Below are 22,055 nucleotides of genomic sequence, written 5' to 3' on the forward strand. Positions count from 1 at the left end.
GCCACACAGATGCTGACTGGAGGTACTTGCCTCGACACCGGTGATGTTAGCCACGCTAATGCCACAGTGGAAAAGGCTTATATATGCTATGACTAATAAGCATTATAGATGGAACGGCTTTGGATATATGAATCACAAAGTCCTCAACTGCCAATTTAATATTCAGACCGCAGGAAGGCAAATTATAGGTGACTTAGTGTTCTCTCTATTGGAGTCCTGCCAGAGCATGTACTTAACTGACAACCATAAATAGAGGGAGTGGGATTTTTTAGTCGCTATTAAGTGTGAGTCTTCCACTAACGCAGCACAGCAGTGAGTGGCGCTGATTTTTTTTTTTTTTTTGGATGCTTCACTTTGTAGAAGGCTTTGAAAAATGTCTTTAATATATCCCCAGCACACTGTTTGATACCTCTTCCAAGCAAATATGAAAGAAAGAAAAAATCCCACATATAAATAAATCTTATATCTAGGTCACCTTTATGTTTTTTGTATGGAAATGAGGCTGAGTTGCTGCAATATGAGCATATTTTGGCCCACTCTAACCAATTAGGCAGAGCTCCCGAGGAGAAGTGCGCTGCTCCTGATACCTAATATCAGCTTTTGGAACAGAGTTTGTGAGACACTGTGTAACTGTTAGAAAGCATAAGAAAAAGTAGCAACTGTGCTCTATGATCTCACAAAGTATATATATATATATATATATATATATATATATATATATATATATATATATATATATATATATATATATATATATATATATATATTGATTTTCTTTTCTTTTTTCTTTTCTAATGTTTATGGTTTTATTTCGCGTCTCTGAGGCCCCAAACCAAAATAATACATTTTTTATGCAGGACATTTGAAGCATATTGTCAGATTGAAAATTAGTTCATAATCAGATTTATATAATATAATTATTACTGTACATATCAACCTGATATTTCAACATTACATATGTTTTTTTGAGCTCTTAAAGGGGTCTCGGGGGCTCTCAGACCCCAAACAGAACATGCCGGTTGACTTTGATTTACGATTAGATGTTTGAGGCATGAAAGACACGGCAGCATTTTACTTAAAAAAGCGGTAAAATCCTTCCAAAATGCATTGCACTTGCAAAAGAGCAGGCAAGACAGCCTCATCGTTTTTCTTTTTTTTTTTTTTTTTGTTTAACACACCATCGCTATTGTCATTAAATCGCTGATCGTTTATCATAATAAAAAAGAGTATGAGATGAAGAAAAAGGGAGAGAGAGAGAGAATGTGTGGAATGAGCAGATTAGCGGAGATATTTTTCAAGATTACGTGCCCCTTCTGTGGAGCTCTCAGATTTGTCAGCAGAAGAACAGATACAGCTCTATCAATAATCCATGGCATTGTGTATTTCCCAACTGATGCTATTATACCGCTCTGGATGACAGCCTGCCTCAACTCCATCTTCCTCTCCACCGGGACCAGAATCTCATAAACTGCTCTCAACACAGACATCTCATATAAAGGGTAATAACTCTAGCCAGTTAATACCACAGAATTATCCGAAAGTAGAGCAATGAACCTGCTATAGATGCCGGGTAGGAGGTGTTCTCACAGAATGCGGTAGGCAACTAAAAAGAAACAAGGAGCAAGGACCCTTACAAATAATGCAGTTTGGATCGATTTAGAGTTTCTAAGGTTTCCTGTCCAGTGGGACACTGCATCTCAGAAGAAAAGATGACTTTCCATTCCTTAACCATTTTGTTTTTAAACATAACAGACATTATGGCATAAATAACACTACATTTGCTTCATTGTTCTATTTTTTTATAACAACCAAGTGCCAAAATAACCATTTGATGCATTATTTTTATTTCAAAATAACAGAAACAAGTGAGCTTAAAGGGACAGTCCACCCAAAAATGAAAAATCTTTCATCATGTACCCACCCACATGTCATACCAAATATGTCTTTCTTATGCTGAACACAAAAGAAGATATTTTGAAGAATATTGATAACCAAACAGTTCCCATTGACTTCCATTGTATTTTTTGTCCATACCATGGAAGTCAGTGGGAACCAAAAGTGTTTAGTTTTTAGTTTTATTTATAATATTATGCAATTAAATAGATAGTCTACCCAAAAATTCAAATCCCACATGTCATTCCAAACCTGTATGACTTTCTTTCTTTCTTCTGTGAAACACAAAAGTAGTTATAAATAGTTTCAGTTCCCATTGATTTCCATTGTATAGACAAAATATAATATGAAAATAAATGTGAACAGAAACTGTTTGGTTGTAAACATTCTTCAAAATATCTTCTTTTGTGTTCCACAGAAGAAAGATAGCCATACAGGTTAGGAAAGACTTCATTTTAAGGTGAAGTTTCAGATCAAAATACCCACATTTATTATACCATGCCCAAAATGCCCCTTTTTAGGTGGAAGCAAAAACACGCTGTTTTCGTGTGTATATCTTCAAATTCAAATGAGCTGCTGCTCCCCGCCCCCTTTCCAGAAGAGGGCTGTGCCTTTACAGCTCGTACCTTAGAGATCCGACAACAACAAAACAGGAGAAACAGTATTGTGCTATTAGAACGTGTTTTTGCATTCCACTTCACTGCTTTTCCATTATCTTCTATGTAAACGCTTTAGACATACCTTGCGTAAATTGACACGCAACCCGTTTTTAGATGCAAAGTCGTGGTCAGTGGAAAACGCAAGGTGTCGAGATGTGTTTTTTAAACGTTAAACTTCTTTTAACTTGAGTGCTGCATTTTAGAACGCTCTTTCCTGTGCAAGATGCTGTAAAGATGTGAGACGCGAGTGCAACGGTCAAACACATCCGTCTAGACCGTTTATATGGAAAAGCAATGGAAATATAGTGCAGTGGAATGAAAAATACATGTTCTGTGTTCATAGATGCTGGCAACAACAGAAAATTTAGATTGTTTATCACAAAGCTGAGATATTCTTGCTCTAACGTGGAGATAAACATGGCGGATTGTGAACAGGGTGGGGCTTGTTACATTGTGATGTCACAATGTATAGAACATGCGAACGACTCAATTGAGACACTGCTTGTGATTTATGAGGAATATAATAAAAGGATTGATTTTTTTGTTATTATTATAATAGGGTGGTTGTGTGGTTGTGTACACACTGCTGACACCAAACACCATGTGAAAGTGAATACTGAATAATAGGTCCCCGTATAATTGGACCTATTGAATAATATTATAAACATGCACAATCAGTTTGAGATAAATTACTAAATCAGAATTTCCCTACACAAATTTACTCTGGTAAATAAGCAAAGAAAGAACCAATTTATTCAATAACCTTCAATCTTTTTCTTTTGTTTGTCACTGTTAAATTCCTGCACCAGGTGTTTGCCGATAGCAGATCATAACTAGGGAAGGCCGGATGATGAACCCAGCCTGTAAAGATATTCATTGTTTGCATTTCAGGGCACAATAAGAAAGACCATCTGTTCATGTCAATTGTGCTTTATTGTCTTCCTGTGTATGCGGTGGAGTGTGCGTTCAGAGCGTTGTGTGGTTTGATGGTTGTAGGATGGGGGCTCATTATGGTTCTCAGCCTATCAGCACATCACAGCGGTGAGCAGAAATGAGAGTAAAGACGGCTTTGCGCTAACTGCAGGTCTGAGACCACAGAGATGGACACAGATGGAGGATGGAGGAGAGCAGGGATGAGGTTTCCATGGACGGGGCCCAGGGAGCAAGCATGCGTGTTGGCAGAGAAAGAGAGGAGCTCCCTGGAGCCGGGTCTGCCAAATCTCTTACGCGGGAATGGGCCTGGCAGCAGAAAGATTCTCTCGGTGGAAGGGCCTATGAGCGATGAGAGAGCCAGGCTGTGTCATACGCCTTCTATTAGCAATGGGAGGACCGAAGACTTTTACACAACTGATGTAAAGAATGCACTAAAGTGAATTTGAATAGTAATTTGCGCACTGCATAAAAATGATTTGCAACCTTCTACTGTATGTACAACATAAAACTTAATTTTATTTTTATTTTATTTTATTTATTTTATTTTATTTTATGTATTTACTTAATTTTATTTTTATTTATTTTATTTTTTATTTATTTTATATTTATTTAATTCATATTTTATTTTATTATTTTTTATTTAAATATTTTATTTAATTTTATATTTATTTATTTTATTTTATATTTATTTCATTTATTTTTATTTATTTAATTTTTATTCAATGTTATTTTATTTACAGCCCTAATATCAAGTAATGGTGCAAAATGAGTTTCATAAGAATATTTATTTTATTTTATTTTATATTTATTTATTTAAGTAATTTTATATTTATTTAATTTATTTTTTATTTTATTTTATTTTTTTATTTTTTTATTTAATTAAAGTTTTATTTTATTTACAGCCCTAATATCAAGTAATGGTGCAAAATGAGTTTCCTAAGAATGTTACTTTTATTTTATTTTATTTTTTTAAACCCAGCAATGATTTCATAAGACCCTGTAATGTAAATAAATGGAAATACAACAAACAAAATATTGACTTCTAAAGCAACTTTTTTTTTTTTTTTTTTTATATATACTTTTCTACTACTGTCTTTATATTATCTTTATTTGGGGTTTTTTTTCCTAACAAATTTTGATATACTATTTAGAACTATATAATTTTTATTTTATTTTATTGACAACCATAATATCAAGTGATGTTGCATAGCGTGTTTCATAAGAATGTTACCGCACTTTACTGCCATAAAATGTCTTTTTATTCCAAACTCCATCCTTTATAAATATTCCAAAACCTTATTAAATATTTCAGAGACTAATGCAGAATTATTGGTTGTGCTTTGAGAACCTGTAACTCATTTTTAAATAATGTTCCATTCAATCCAGCCTCCCTAGTGCAAATTTAAATTATGTAAAGGAAATAAATCTCAGACTAAATGACAACAGTTACTGCTAAAGATTACACACTAATATTTCAGTTCATCCAAGAAAATGAATGAAGTTTGTCTTTGGCCAATTGTTGTAAGCTAGAGTTAAACTCTTGAGAAATTAAACAAATTGCTCCTTGAATGCTGAATAAAACAAACTAAACCTGTAGTGCAAAAAACCCTCATGGGTTCTAATTATGGAAAACTATAGATATTGTATTAGTTAATGAGTGCTGCAGACTACAAAGGGAATTTAAGTACATTTTAATAAGAACAAGACAACAGCAATAGGAAAAAAAATGCAATTTGACAGTGTGCAGTAAATAACTATATTTATATTCGCACTACGCTAATGGCCATTAAATTTCTCTTAAAAGGTCAGCGTTTCGTAAATGCTACGTGAAAAGAAAATGTTCTTGCTTGGAAAGTGTGCGTTTATTTATCTGAAGCAAAATGGCATTTGAATGTGTTAAAGCCATTAATCATGACCCAAGCTTTATGGCATGAAGAAGAAAAAAGAGAGAGGGAAAAAAGAAGCAGAAGTAAAACTGTTTTCCTTTCCTGTTGTCTTTGTCTTATAATAGTATCATATTTGTATTTGTTAAATTCCAGAAAATATGAGACAATGCCAATGTGTTGATTAATTACTTCTGGAAATAAAATGGACTAGATATAAGAGAAGAAAGTTCCTAGCAGCATTATCTGTTCTTCTGCAAAATATTGTGAAAGCCTCGGGGATGCTCTGCTCTCGGTCACTGATCTCAAGAATTCTCTCCTGGTTTACAATCACAGGTTAAATACATCCCAAGATGCTGTAGCTCAAAAAGTGGATCTTTCAGCTGGATTTACTAGTTAACAAGTGTTGTGTGTAGAAAATGTTGTTCTGCTTCACTGCCAGAGGTTGGTGGGCCAATTAGCATTGACAAAGACTCCCATGTGAATAGTCTTGTGTACAGACTGTCTGGATCTCACAGTCTCTGCCTTTAAGATGTACTAATGTGCTTTCATTGCGCGAAAGTTTCAACACATAACAAAGCGAGGAGTTCAAGACGGTTCTCTATGTATACAGCATCCTGTGATGGAAAATTATAGAGTGTACAATATGAGAGAGAAACGAGAATTAATGAGAGACTGCAAGAAAGAGAAAGACTAGGGTTGTCTTGTGAAAGAGGTCCCTAGGCAACATTTTTTGAGGAACATATTGAATTATGCATTATTTTTTTCTTTATTTTTTATTTTTAATTCAATTATTGCTTCAAATTATGCAGTATTTACAGGGTATTATTTATTTAATAACCTTATCTACTTTAATCTTTTAAATTATTTTATTTTATTTTATTATTTTATTTTATTTTATTTTTGACAGCCGTAATATCAAATGTGCATTATTGCAACTAACCTGGTAACCAACTAATCATAGCGTCACTGTACTTCACTTCATTTTTATTACAATTATTATGCTTTTATAATACAAAATATTTGCAGGGTATTATTTATTTAATATACTTTATCTACTTTAATCGAGACCATAAAGAATTTTATTTTATTTTGTTTTACATTTTATTTTGTTTTTTATTTATTTTTTTATTTTTTTTAATTTAAATTTAATTTATTTTTTATTTTGTTTTTGATTTTATTTGATTTTATTGTTATTTTTATTTATTTTATTTTGACAGCCCTAATATCAGTGGTGCATTATTGCACCGGTAACCAACTAATCATAGCGTCACTGTACTTCACTTCATTTTTATTACAGTTATTACTGAACTATGCTTTTATAATATAAAATATTTGCAGGGTAGTATTTATTTAATTTATCTACTTTAATTGTGACCATAAAGAATTTTATTTTATTTTGTTTTATATTTTATTTTTGTTTTTATTATTATTTTTTTATTTAATTTTTTTTAAATTTTGTTTGTAATTAAATTTTTTTCATTATTTTTTTATTTTGTTTTTTATTTTATTTTATTTTATTGTTATTTTATTTTATATTATTTTAATTAATTTTATTTTGACAGCCCTAATATCAGTGGTGCATTATTGCAACTAACCCGGTAACCAACTAATCATAGCGTCACTGTACCTCACTTCATTTTTATTACAGTTATTACTGAACTATGCTTTTATAATATAAAATATTTGCAGGGTAGTGTTTATTTAATATACTTTATCTACTTTAATCGTGACCATAAAGAATTTTATTTTATTTATTTTATTTTTGTTTTTTTATTTTATTATTTTATCTTTTATTTTTATTTTTTTACATTTTGTTTTTAATTTTAATTTAATTTTTAATTTTTTAATTTCAATTTTATTATTTTTAATTTTATTATTTTGTTTTTAATATTTATTTTATTGTTTTTTATTTTATTTTATTTTAATTTATTTTGACAGCCCTAATATCAGTGGTGCATTATTGCAACTAACCAATTGCTATAGCTAAGCAACTTACCTATTGGTAACCAACTAATCATAGTGTCACTGTACTTCACTTCATTTTTATTACAGTTATTACTGAACTATGCTTTTATAATAAAAATATTTGCAGGGTATTATTAATTTAATATACTTAATGTACTTTAATCGTGACCATAACAAATTTTATTTTAGTTGAATTTATTATTTTCTTTTTTTTTCTTTTTTTCTTTTTCTTTTCATTTTCAATTTTATTTAGTTTTGAAGTGTTTTCATAAGGATGTCACCGTACTTCACTGCCAAAAAACATTTCTGTTTTCGGTAAATAACCATGAATATATAAAGAAGATTTGGTCTCCAGCTTTTGTTCTGTTGTCATGTACAAGTTCAGGCAGTTCGCAGTTGCAGGTGTAGTTGTATGAAAGCTGTGAATCTTTCTGGACAGTGTGTAGCCAATTATTCTCCATCACATGGCCATTTCTCTGTAGGACCAGGATGATTAGTCAGATATAGTTCTAGATGGTACAGAGTATTTCTTTTAAATCATGAAAGACAATTATTATTTAAAAAAAAAGAATGAATGCATTTGATCTCGTTTTATTAAAATTCTCCCTAGCGCCTTTTGATTAACATATTTTTAAAGAAAGGTAACCCCAAGGCTGTGATGAGCTGTCATCTCCTCCCCAGAGGCAAAGGAGGCTCTGAACTCCCCCTAATGATGTGGCTGTCTTCTGCTCAGATCAGCCCTGCCAGGCCCCATCAGTTTGCTTAACCAAGTACAGAAGAGCACCTGAGTCACAAACTTCAGAGCATATTCAAATGCTTTAAAATACGCATTCCCTGATCTTTTCAAGATCTCTCTCACACTGGGGCTCTCAGCTGGTTTTGCTGTAGGAACCACATTTTAAAGTGGACGTCGAGTGGAGCCCCAACATAGTACCATGTTTACCAGATTTTTTGCACATTTTGTTTAGACAAAAAAAAATATGCATACGCATCTGCTGCTTATATAAACATGCTTAAATAAACATGTAAAAGATAAATTGTAGGACCTAAATTGCTCTTTTTTGGCATACAGGTGCAGCTTTTTTTAGCCATTATGTCCCCAAAACTAGGAACCTTTTACAAGTCAAGTCACCTTTATTTATGTAGCGCTTTTTTCCAATACACATTGTTTCAAAGCGGCTTTACAGTGATAACAGGAAAAATTACGCAACAAAGTTTGTTTCGGCTGTATAGCAGCTGAATAGTGGGTGTCCCAAATAAAGCAAGCCAAAGGCGACAAGTGGCAAGGAACCCAAACTCCATCAGGTGACAGAATAGAGAAAAAAATCCTTGGGAGAAACCAGGCTCAGTTGGGAGGCCGATTTTCCTCTGGCCAAAGAACGTACGCTGAATATTATGGTTCAAGCGACGTGACAATTCAGAAGTCAGAAGTCATTCAAAATATTGAATCCAGTTCCATCTGTTTGAAGATATGGAGATGGTATGGAGATGGGTTTTGATGAGAATCTGTGCCGATGGCTGTCGTGTCGATGAGGCCTTTACTGGGGATTGTCTCGGATACTTGGTCTCTGCTGACCAGTGTTGCCAAGTCTGCAGTTTTTTTTCCGTGGAATTGGGGTACTCTAACACTGTTGCCGCGGGTTGTTTTTCATGTCCATGGGTTGAAGCGACCCCAAATAACATGATATTTAGCCCTTGGAGTGTAAATGTTACCAGGGGAACCCTGACAAAAACGCGGATTTTACCCCCTGGAATGCAATTTTTACCCGGGGACCCCCTGAAACGTGACCTTGGGCTGGTTTTGAATAGCAATTGGGTGGGTTTTGTTGTGAAAACCTGGCAACCCTGCTGCTGTCGCTTCAGGGCTGCAATGTAGTCGTGTCTAGGTGCAGGTCCTCCATCTGATCTGGATACGGCCCAGATCCGGCTGACTGCGGTAACTTTGAGATAAACAGAGACTAATATTAGCGTAGATGCCATTCTTCTTATGATGATCAGGTGGTTATGGGAAGTGTTCCCGGTTCCGGTTGACCTAATTTATGCAGTCTAACAATCATTTCAACTGATTTGAAAATAGAAATTGATAATGTGGTATGCGTATGTCTGGTTAGTGTACATACATACATATGTTATTATTGTCATCAAATGTGTCATAGGAATTTGCTTATTTAAAACATTGTGGTTGGCACAAACTACATCCTTGTTGCAAGTAAAACTATTGTTATTGTGCTTATATTTGCTTAAATCTAAACTACGCTAGTATACGGTTTGTTGCTTTTTTGGGAGGGGATTTAGCAGCATTGTTTTTTCCTGCTGTGCCAGACATCCAAATCCATTTTGGGGGCATGACCTTTCAATTTAAAATCCTTGTTCTTGTTAATGTAAATTCATGTAGGCCTATTTGAGACAGTCAACTTGGCAATGTAGAAAATATTAAAACTCCCTGATGAGGCTACATTTTAAGGGAACTACAGTCATGGTCATTTCAGTGTCCAGTGAGAAACATATACAATGAATTTACAATGAATATTCAATATATTAGATGCTAGCAGTTGTTGGCACACTGCTGCGCAATAACAATTTCATGTCAAGGCTGACTAATGACACATGCCTGGAGAATATGTTGAGAGAGGGATAAAGAAAGAGAGACATTAAAGAGTAGTTCGCCTAAAAATAAAAACTCCATCATTTACTCATGCCATTCCAAACTTGTATGACTTTCTTTTTTTTCTTCTGCAGAACACAAAAGATATTTTGAAAAATGTCTTAGGGTTTTTTTGTCCATACAATGAAAGTCAATTGTTGTTTTGTACCCCATTGACAAAACCAGTTGAAACCTTTTTCAAAATATTGCCTTTTGTGTTCTAAAGATGATAGAAAGCCATACAGGTTTGGAACAACATGATGGTGCATGAGTAAAATTTTCAATTTGGGTGAACTATCCCTTTAAGAATGGGAAAAAGGTTTTTAAGTTTATGACAAAAAAATAGTCTGTAATTTGGCCTTTATTACTCATTTAATACGTCTAGATTAAAAAATTACATAAAATGAGATAGTAACCTACATTTCTGACAAAGTACCACAGTTACAGTTAGTGTTACCACAGTAAATCCATGATAAATGTTGTTGAATTGTTGTTTGAAAAGCATTCTAACTGGATCGGCTCAATGTTTCTCCTGATTTGCACGTTAGTGTTGTTGATTAAGTCATCGCTGTTTCAACTGGCTTTAAACTGAATTAAATCACAGAGAGATTTGCAGCTTGTACCTCTACGCCGAACTCAAACACTTCTCACCGGCTGTTTAGTGGTCGTGTGATCGAGACACTTAAAGGTACAGTTTGTAGGACCTGCCACTAGAGGGCGCACTACCAAAACAATAACAATCGCGTTGTTTGATGACGCTAAGAAGGTGCGTGGAATGATGGGATTTGTTGTCTTCTACTCAACCGCTGACGGCCATCAATCAGACGGAAAGATAAATCATGGATTTAACGGATGAGGTAAAGTTTTATAAATGTTGGGTTTGATGTCATAGTTTTATTATATTGAATTAGACCCGAGTAATGGAAGGTTTACAACGAATGATATGAAAACGATTACCACTTGTTCAACAAATATATACACTCGTGTACATTCAAACACAATAATTGGGCATACATAGCAAACGCGAGTTCAACGATTTGCGCGAGTAGATTACATACAAAGTCAATGCAAAGACGTGATCAGACTATGGATCAGACGTGTCCTCGCGTGGGTCTAGGGTCACGATGCCCGCGTTTGGCGTGTATGCCCCATAATACTAATCGTGTTGATCGTTTTAATGGCATATGCTTTCTGTAAAGATACGAATCAAAACAGGCATCTCTTTCTAGGTGAAACGGTCTTTTCCAAGACGCGCCGCGCCGCTCTCGCCGGAGCTCGCCGCCGGGCTCTCATTGAAAATGAATGACTTCCTGTCACTTTGACGCTCTCGCCGCCGGTGGTGTGAACACACAGTTACGTTTACGGGAGCTGTCCTTGTCGACAGAACCAGCTGCATATGGTTAACAGTAATTATGTTCCATAAATAAGTAACACAATCCACCATAAAGCGTGCAAGAAGTATATAAGGAACTGCTTGAAGCAAGCTAGTGGTTTCCTGGACGCATTTGTCCACGACACTGTTGTCATGTGGTTTCTACGTCAATAAAGGCGGTAACAAAGGGTAACTGATGTCATTGACAGGCGACTGCACTGCCCCGTGTCACTGTTTAGAATTTAGAAAGTAGTTGAAAACATTAGAGATATTGTTAGTAATCAGCTGGACAAAATATGTAACACTAGCCTATTGTTTTTTGGATATTTTACTGCAAATATCTTATAAATTGTACCTTTAACAAGTAAACACATTTGTGAACTTGTGAGTGCGCACAAGTAGCGCTGTTTCGTTGCGCTTTTGGCGCGTTAATGTTTCCGTGGCCTAAAACCTAGTACTGCCACCTTGTGTTGACTTTGTGAAATTGCACGATTTGTTAATTATGCATGGTAGGCCACGTATAATAGATTTTAATAGGCATGCTGCGGGCCGTTTGACATTCATCCCCGGGCCGCATTTGGCCCGCAGGCTGTAGTTTGGACACCCCTGCTCTAAAACTAGTATGGAATGGATGGAGCCATGCCATTCTGCATATCATTAATACATGGTTATTTCTTAAACAGCACTTGTGGATGTTATGCAAATGATTGATTTAAGGTAGTTGCCCAAACACACAGCATGCACAAATTGATTTCTTAGCCCCAAGCAAGAGTTTGCTTGTACTTACATTTTGACTGTTGTCAGTCATTTGGTTAGCACCGCGACGCAGTGCAACGTCTCACATAACCACACGCAGCCTTGGTTTCTTCCCTATCCAAATATCCCAAGGCATCACTGCCTGCAATTTTCAGCACAGATTGATTTTAGCACTCCTTGAAGCCAATTTGGAATGTTTGCGTGTTCTTATATTCTACTGATTTGATCCATGAGGGAGAGTTGTTGGGAGGAAGGAGGCAAACGCAGAGGGGGATACGGATTAAATTCCATATTAAAAAGAATGGTAATAGCTATAAAATAGCAGCTGCCTGAGGCTGCTTGGAGCAACGATGAGGCCTGTCTTTCTTGTCCTTTTTACATTATTCAATTACTGGTGAAATGAAACACCTGGGACACTACCGGAGTGACAAAAAGAATAAAGAACAGCTTCAAAATATGTAAATGTTTGAACAGGGCTGCTCGTATCAGTTTACGAAAACTAAGCTCTCTTAACTTGTGGTTAGCTAGGAAGTTAAACGCATGGGGACGGTGGGTACATGCAGGGCAGTGAACGTAGTGACAGGCAGGGACTCTGGGAGGTTGCATAGATGCTAGTGAAGCGAAACACTGAGGAACTGGAAATTGCTTCAACACATGCTCTCTCCTGTTCACTTTGCAGGCAGATGAAAGCGCTGAGAAAAATCTCCCCACTTTCCCTAAACTTCTGTGAAGTGAAGTCAGAAAGAAAAAGAGTTGCGCTCAGAAAGGAAAAAAAAAAAAAAAACAGGGAGGGAGAAAAACGAGAGGGAAAAAAAGGGAAGTTAAAACAATCGTTGAGAGAGACAGAAACATAAAGAGCCAGTGGATGCTGCCATTCTCTCAGTGGGGAGAAATACTCCACCACGCCAGCTTTTGCGTTTAAAAAAGTCTTCGGCTTTGTGATTTAAAAGAGGGAGTTGCAAACAGCGAACACAAAAGAATATTCAAAAATGCTCGAGCAAAACAACCCTCTGTCTCTTCTCACCCACCCGCCCGCTCCGTCAGGGGAGATCTGCGTGGGGGTGGGTGGAGGAGAGGTTTGAACATCTGAGGGGAGTGTCAGGAGTTGCTGACAGAACGCATGCAGACAGCCACTCTTATTCTGCAGAGGGCGTTGGGGTGAACTTCTCCAACATCTCTCTGCTCTGTGAGCCACATTTACACAAGGTAAATTATTTGCTCGAGCTTTCCTGCACAAAACGGTTACCAGGGATTCTGACCTTGGTAGAAATGTGTCCTCACTGGATGGTCGTGTCATTGGCTTGAGTGGGCTTTGCATGCTTTGAATGGATGACCTTAACATCATGTTTTGGAGCAGAATATCACATTGAACCCTCCTATTGACATTCTCTTGGTATTTTAGATAAAAGAAAAGGTTTGTGTACATTATAAACCCGAATAGGTTGGCAAAACTCAGTTGCCTCAATTTTTTAAACTGCCCTAGAATTGAAAATTGAATTTACCTCGGCATAGTTAAATAATTAGAGTTCTGTACATGGAAATGACATACTGTGAGTCTCAAACACCATTGTTTCCTCCTCCTTATGTAAATTTGATTCGTGCAAAAGACCTCTGGAAAACAGGCGAATCTCAACATAACAACGACTGTTACGCAACAGTCGGGATCATTAATATGTACGCCCCCAATATTTGCATATGCCAGCTCATGTTCAAGGCATTACACAAGGGAAGGCAGTATTAACGTCTGGATGTGCACAGCTGAATCATCAGACTAGATAAGCAAGCAAGAACAATAGCGGAAAATGGCAGATGGAGCAATAATAACTGACGTATCATGATATTTTTAGTGATTTTTGTAAATTGTCTTTCTAAATGATTCGTTAGCATGTTGCTAATGTACTGTTGAATGTGGTTAGTTACCATCATTTCTTACTTTATTCAGGGAGACCAGAGCCATGTCATTATTTTCATTTTTAAATACTCGTTAAACAATTCATTCTTTATAAATCTCTCCAGCAGTGTGTAATGTTAGCTTTAGCCCCGTTAGCATACTATCAAACTCATTCAGAATCAAATGTAAACATCCAAATAAATACTATACTTACATGATCTGATGTGCTGCATGACGAACACTTTGTAAAGATCCATTTTGAGAGTTATATTAGCTGTGTGAACTTTGTTTATGCAATGTATTATAGAGTTACGAGCTTGGGACAGGGAGCGCGAGCATTTAAAGGGGACACGCACAGAATCGGAGCATATTTAATTATGCCCCAAAATTGGCAGTTAAAAAAAATGTATAATAAAAAATCTATGGGGTATTTTGAGCTGAAACTTCACAGACACATTCAGGGGACACCTTAGACTTATATTACATCTTGTGAAAAAGTGTTCTAGGGCACCTTTAAGTTAAGAAGTTCAGTGTTTAAGTAAGCTGATCTGGTGGATTTTTATTTTGTACATTTGAATTGTACTTAACTTGAAATGCTTCAGTACACTAATTCATACATTTAACGAGTGCCATGGGCAAAGGATGCTGGGAACAAGAAATCTCAGCCCAGTTTCAGTTAAAATCAAGTTTGTCTAAATGAAAAGTAATAAATTCATAAAACTCAAAACAATGAAACAGTTCAGTTTACTTAAAATATATCAGTTCTGTGAACTTGAAAGAAAAAGAATACTCATAAAAGTTAATTTGACTGAACTCATTTGTTTAATTTAAGTTTGTCCTACACAAACCAGTTAATTATTTTGAGAGTTAGAGTTTACAGTGTACTGTTTTAAATGTACACTGCCATTGTATGCATTTTTTCCCCCTGTCTTTAAGGAAATTAATGCTTGATTAAAGAGATTTACATGCATAATGTTACAAAAGATTTCAAGTAAATATCTGTTCTTTTGAACTTTCTCTTCAACAAGTGACAGTTTCCACAAAAATATTAAGCAGCACAACTGTTTCCAACACTGATAATAAGAAATGTTTCTTGAGCAGAAAAATCAGAATATTAGAATGATTTCTGAAGGATCATGTGACACTGAAGACTGGAGTAATGATGCTAAAATTCTGTATTTTAAAATATATTCAAAGAGAAAACAGTTTAAATGTAATACAATTTTATAATATTACAGACAGTTTTTATTTGATCAAATAAATGTAGCCTTGGTGAGCAAAAAAGACCCCAAACTTTTGAATGAGAATGTATATACAGTATTTCAGCAGCATTTTCAGATCTTTTAGTACCCACAAAAGTTATAGATAAAAGTCCACACATCTGAGTACACTACATCTGAGTACGCTAAATAGATACTTCCAGAAGTTATTTTTGCCTGGGGCAGTAACCATAGCAACAGTGCACTGCTCCAGCTCTTTGCTTTAGGATAAGTATCGGTCGGTATATCAACAAAACAGTCCTGTCTCAATACAGATTACTGACATATCAAATAAAGTAAATAAAAAAAAAATAAAAAAAAAAGACAGTAGAAAGTTAGCTAGCTTGTAATCATTTGGTTTGTGCAATACTGAATTTCTTGGAAAATTACTGATTGAAAAATTGTAAAGAAGCTATTATTTTGTTTTGGAGTACAAAGATAATCTTTTTTCTTTTGAGAAAAAAAAAAAAAGAAAGAAATCATGAACAATAAGACTAGTAAATGTGAATTAAGAAAGTAATCACGGTCTAATTTGTTTTCATGCCGAGTATTTCATGGTTAAATAACTTTTAAATAATTAATGAACTGATTCAAAATTTCCTCTTTTGTTGTAAATCTTCATTAAACACAGAAGGCCACATTCTCTCAGACACGATACTGATCTATTGATATTCAGAACTGTGATCTCGCCTAAGTTTTATACCGTGCTTTAAAGTAGGAAACTCTGAAACATCAAGCAGTGGCGCACTGCTAAGATGAGAGCGGAACAAAAACAACTGAATTCCATCAAAACAGATTGTCAAACCAGATGGGAAGATCCCAAGAACTGGGCCAGGATGTGTGTGGTGCAGACTTTGAATAGGCAAACATGGTAGGCTTCTCAAATAGTGAACAGAGCTGCCGAAAGACAGTTAGCTCATTACTCTCTGTAATCGAAGATTATCATTAAACCACGCCTAAAATGGCTTCAGATCGCACCAATTATCCTCCCTGACGTGTATCACAATAGCAATTAAAAACTAAAACGGTGGGCTGAAGTACGATTTAGCCTTGTCAGTGGTGATTATGTGTCAAACTGTATTTTCCTCCTTTGGTCGAGAAAGTGGGTGATCTTTAAGTGGACTGGGTGAAAGTTACACAAACAGCTACTGTATAATTGGCCTCTGGTTTCACAGTCAACAGTGCAGGCGCAAAGAGATCTAATGTTGCGCTGTACACTGTAAAAAAGAAAAAAAAAGAAAAGAAAAGGCCAGAAGGCAAAGTTCTCATTTTTAATACATGACAGGCAACTCAAGCATCTTTTTTTTCACTCTTGCTTTCCATACCAACAACCCAATGCTGACAACATGGCACCTTCATTCAAAGGTCGAGACGTGGATCAATGAACTTCAACATGGTTAATGAATTCCAGTTACCATTTTATAGGCTGTAGTAATTTAGAGGAATATTTCAGTTAAGTTCAATTGACAGCACCTGTTGTGTAATGTTAATTAACACAAAAATGAATTCCCACTTATCTTTAAAAAAAAAAAAAAAAAAAAAAAGGAGAAGCAGCAAAATCTGGGTTCCAGTGAGATGCTTATAATGGAAGTGAATATGGTCAGTCTGTAAACACTGGAAATGAAAGAGGCCAAAATTGAATTAAACATTGAATTAAAGCTGCAAGCAGTGATGAAAGGCCTCTCGCACCCATGCCACCACCACCCAGTGGCTTTAGGAAAACAGAGCCTGGTGGGCAATATGCATTTAAGTATATAAATATAGGAGGACTACATCAGTTATTTGTATTTGCCACACTTCCTGCTACCAGCTGGTGGCGATATGACTATAACAACATTTTGGCATGAATATGTCTTCAGGCCAGGACTATTATCAAACGTGAAGTTTGAGGCAGATTGGACATTGTATGCCTAAGTTACAACAACTTTGTTTTATGATGATAATAGCATTAGCACTTAGCCAAGTGTTGCATGATTTAACGTGTTTCTAGCATGTTCGGTACTTCATGGCATATTTAAATGTGTTTCAGAAAGTGAATTATAGTGTAAAGCATGCCATTTCCTGTTGCCAACAGGTGGCGCTATGATTAACTGAATATTTGCATGTAGATGTCTTCAGGCCAGGACTCTTATCAAACGTGAAGTTTGGGGCAAGCTGGACATTATATGCCAGACTTACAACAGCTTCCTCTTTCATGGCGAAACATCAGACTTTGTCAGGCCGCCACGGACACTATGCACTTCAGCAAAAACTCTAGATCTTTGTAAATTAACGTCACTAAGGCCTTAAGATTAGACTAACCATATATGATGTTGTTCTGGTTAAATCTCAATAAGCAGTTAATCACAGTGTAAAACATAACATGTCCTGTTGCCTGAAGGTGGCGCTATGACTGTAACTGAATATTGGCATAAGTTTTTTTTTGTAGGTATTGGGTTGTTACATGTGTCTACCAAATTTTATAGTACATGAAACATAGCGCGAAGGGCGCTTAAAGGGTTAGTTCACCCAAAAATGAAAATACTCATTTCGTTCTACACCCGTAAGACCTTCGTTCATCCTCGGAACACAAATTAAGATATTTTTGATCAAATCTGATGGCTCAGTGAGGCTTCCATCAGATGCCTAGAAAGCTACTAAAAACATATTTAAAACCAATTTCAAAACAATGCTTCATGAAGCTTCAAAGCTTTACGAATCTTATGTTTCGAATCAGTGGTTCGGAGCATGTATCAAACTGCCAAAGTCACTTGATTTCAGTACGTCATAAGTGTTTCGAAATTTCAATAGTTCACGTGACTTTGGCAGTTTGTTACGCGATCTGAACCACTGATTCGAAACAAAAGATTTGTAAAGCTTCGAAGCTTCATGAAGCAGTGTTTTGAAATCGCCCATCACTAGATATTGTTGAAAAGTTGTTATTTTGGTTTTTTTTTGGCGCACAAAAAGTATTCTGGACGCTTTGTAATATTAAGGTTGAACCACTGTAGTCACAAGAACTGTCATTGGAGGCCTCTCTGAGCCATCGGATTTTATGAAAAATATCGTAATTTGTGTTCTGAGGATAAACAAAGGTCTTACGGGTGTGGAACAACATGAGGGAGAGTAATTAATGACAGAATTTAAATTTTTGGGTGAACTAACCCTTTAATTGAAATTTTGTAGGTATCGAGCCATTTTGCCACACCTTATTCTGAAGCCCATATCAGATGTAAATATTCACCACTTCTGATGTGTGTGCAAAGTTTCATGAGTTGTTTAGGCCCTCAAAAATGTGATTCATTTCAGAGAAGAATAATTGACTGAACAATTACAATAGGGTCCTCAAACCATCAGTGATCAGGCCCAAAATACACTCTTTTTCAATAGTATAGTCAAGTCAAATTTATTTATATAGCGCTTTTACAATTGGTAATTGTTTCAAAGCAGCTTTACATATTAGAAGCACAGAAAAAAAGGGAAGTGGTTAAAAATAAGCTGTACAAACAAGCGTGGTAATATGTAACATATACAAGATGGTCCTACATTAAGCCAATGTCGGCTGACTCCCAGGGGTGGAAAAAAACCCCTAGGAGAAAAACCCAGCGTGCTAGCACTGGGAAAAAAGTCCTAGGAGGGAAAAAAACCCTTGGAAGATATATAATATATGTAAATGGATATGGAGATCAAATCAGTATAGCCACAAACTGTAAATAATATGCATGTTACCATGATTTTAGTGTGAACAAACTCTTACTAACATTTTCTGTGTAAAATTATATCCAATTAACAATATTTTTTTAACATTAATATAATATTTACCACAACCTTGATTTTTGCTGCTGCTTTGCTTCTTAAAAAACAAATAAATAAAACTGAGGGATATAATATACTGTATAAACCATACATACATACATACATACATACATATATTTTTTTTGAGGTGATCAATAATATGCCTGGAATATTCCTTTAAAGAGACTGGACTCATGTGACTAAAAAACACTAAAACTTGAAAATGTCGAGCTCTTGAGTCTCTTATTTCAGCAGGGTTTGTGTTAATGTTTGAAGTGGTGTTTCATTAGTGTTCATTGAGGCCCTGAAGAGCAGTCAGATTCAGCATAGGCTTACTATTATTACATCGCCTCTGGCTACACCTGGTTTATGGTTATTCACATTCAACCACTGATTTGTTAGGACATAAAATCCAGTGGACCCAATGCATTCCTGAATAATGTGAATATATGCATATTTCCATGATTGCAAAGTATACTTGATTACTCAAACGAGAGTTATTGTGTTGTCCTTCAGGATGACATGTGGTACAACTGAGTAGACCGACGCGTGTGCTGAAACTGTGGGTGAATCACCTGTGTACTATGCTGAATTGATTGCAGTTGAACTTTAATTCTCCCCTGAAGATTTTTATTTTGTTCTTTTGCCTTTAAACACGCCTGAAGCCCTCCTTGCGGTCCTTCTTTTCGCTGCAGGCGAGAATGACTTCAGTGGCTCGTGGCCGGATTTAATGTTTCCACTCTACCTTTTATCTGCAGCTCTATGATGTAATGAACAAGTCCCTATTTATCAAGAGTGACCACTGTGATCCCACACTGGCTATCCAGTTTGGCTCGTCTGTCCCTTGCAGCATTTCTCTTATGGTGTAGAACCAAGACATGCATCACACAATCTTTAATTGGGTCTTATGTGAAGATGACGGTTTGTTGCTGTTGGAGGTGGATCTCTTTAGCATTAATATATTCTCTGCGCACATAAATCTCCTCTTCTAGTCAGCACATCACTGAGCTAATTAGGGACAGCATATCTTATATATCAAATCAGATAGTTTTCACAATCTAATTTTCAAAAATACTTTTAGCAATTGCTATACTGTAAGACAGGGGTTCCCAAGCGTTTTTGTCAGCCAAACCCCTTAGACATGTAATATTTACTAATAAATAAATGTCAAGATGATAATTTTTCTAGGGCAGATATCACTTTTGGCCACTGCTGTATATATAGGGCTGCACGACTCTGCATTATATTGCTATTATTTTGTCAAAAATTGCAATTTGAACCGCAATATGAAATTTAATTGCATATGAAAATGTCTTATGCTGTTGAGACAAACAAAGAACAAGGACTACTGCTAATGGAAATAGTTACTTTTAAGAGTGTTCACACTTGAGTTCATTCTTTACAAGAACCAACAAACATTTATATCCTAAATTCTTCACTTTCAAACATTCAAACCCTCAGACTTTTAACATGTCAAATGCTGAAGCTTTTATTTTGGGTGAATATTAGTGAAATGTGGTCTTTTGTCAACATGATTATCAGAAATTATGCAAATGTGAAGGCAATGTTATCTTACAAAATAGATGCCCAAGCAACAAGGTGGACACTGCAGCAATAATATGGAGTGCAAGAGTCGGGTAAGTAAAGATACCATTAATTTTCTCCATAAGGAAATTTATTTCTAATGATAACTCATAAACCATTTGTTGCTTTAAGGGGCCATTCACACAGAACACTTCTATGCGTCTAAAAACGCAAGACGCTGCACTCAATAATAATAGAAATAATGCAGAAATAATAGAAACAGGCAAACTGCAGAATTAATAGATACAAGTTTTGACATGGAAAAAAAGAAAATGAGATAATAAGGAGCGCCTCCTTCACCATGTTGCCATCAAATAAAACTTGCAACTGTAAACAGATGTTTGCGACGTTTGCCCCACCTCCGAGTTCTTCTGATTGGTCTGCTGGTTTGGAACTGACATTGATGAGCAGCGCTGCGTGTAAAAGTTGAAATTCTTTTAACTTGACACAGCGTATTAAAAACGCGGCGCTCATGTGCGAGGTGCTGCAAAAGACCCGAGACGCGAGCGTAATGGTCATGCACGTCTGTCAAGCGTGTGTTTACATAGAAAAACAATTGGAAAGTTGCGCATTGGAATAGAAAAACGTGTTCTGTGTGAACGGCCCCTCATGAGGTATTTCTTCCTGATTCTACATATAAAATCTAATTTTGTTGTTGTAACCTAATTCAGTCAGGTTTATGTAACATAAAACAAGGGAATGCTGTTTTAACTTACAAACCCGATTCCAAAAAAGTTGGGACACTGTACAAATTGTGAATAAAAAAGGAATGCAATAATTTACAAATCTCATAAACTTGTATTTTATTCACAACAGAAAAAAGATAACATATCAAATGTTGAAAGTGAGACATTTCGAAATGTCATGCCAATTATTGGCTCATTTTGGATTTCATGAGAGCTACACATTCCAAAAAAGTTGGGACAGGTAGCAATATGAGGCCGGAAAAGTTAAATGTACATATAAGGAACAGCTGGAGGACCAATTTGCAACTTATTAGATCAGTGATCAACATGATTGGGTATAAAAAGAGCCTCTCGGAGTGGAAGTGTCTCTCAGAAGTCAAGATGGGCAGAGGATCACCAATTCCCCAATGCTGTGGTGAAAAATAGTGGTGCAATATCAGAAAGGAGTTTCTCAGAGAAAAATTGCAAAGAGTTTGAAGTTATCATCATCTACAGTGCATAATATCATCCAAAGATTCAGAGAATCTGGAACAATCTCTGTGCTTAAGGGTCAAGGCCGGAAAACCATACTGGATGCCCGTGATCTTCGGGCCCTTAGACAGCACTGCATCATATACAGGAATGCTACTGTAATGGAAATCACAACATGGGCTCAGGAATACTTCCAGAAAACATTGTTGGTAAAAACAGTCCACTGTGCCATTCGCCATTGCCGGCTAAAACTCTATAGGTCAAAAAAGAAGCCATATCTAA

Source organism: Chanodichthys erythropterus, chromosome 23 (assembly GCF_024489055.1).
Source record: "Chanodichthys erythropterus isolate Z2021 chromosome 23, ASM2448905v1, whole genome shotgun sequence".
NCBI classification, from domain to species: Eukaryota; Metazoa; Chordata; class Actinopteri; order Cypriniformes; family Xenocyprididae; genus Chanodichthys; species Chanodichthys erythropterus.